This window comes from Odontomachus brunneus, unplaced genomic scaffold (genome assembly GCF_010583005.1).
Source record: "Odontomachus brunneus isolate Ranch 3 - 2012 unplaced genomic scaffold, Obru_v1 Obru_scaffold_068, whole genome shotgun sequence".
Lineage (NCBI taxonomy): Eukaryota > Metazoa > Arthropoda > Insecta > Hymenoptera > Formicidae > Odontomachus > Odontomachus brunneus.
The window spans coordinates 15,198-15,601 of record NW_022639518.1 but is presented as its reverse complement, the minus strand read 5'-3'; positions in this window follow the sequence as shown (position 1 = coordinate 15,601).

The following is a 404-nucleotide window of genomic DNA, read 5'->3' as shown; positions in this document are numbered from 1 at the left end:
GGAATAAAGGGATCTGAAGTAGAAAGAGGATTGCTTGAGGCAATCGGAGGGTTTCGCGACAACGCATCTGCGTTGCTGTTGAGGGTCCCTTTCTTATACTGGATTTTGAACTCATATTCTGACAATTTGATACGCCATTTCCATAGGCGCGATGAAGGATCCTTGATAGAGTTTAACCATACAAGGGGTTTATGATTCGTGACGATTATAAATTTTCTACCATACAGGTAGGGTCGAAAATGATTTATACAGTAAATGATGGCCAGACATTCTTTCTCGATTGTCGAATAATTTTGCTCTGCTTGATTTAAAACACGAGAAGTGTACGCGATAGGGAGATCCTTCCCTATAGAACCTTGACTTAAAACTCCGCCTATAGCGTATCCTGACGCATCTGTCGTTAA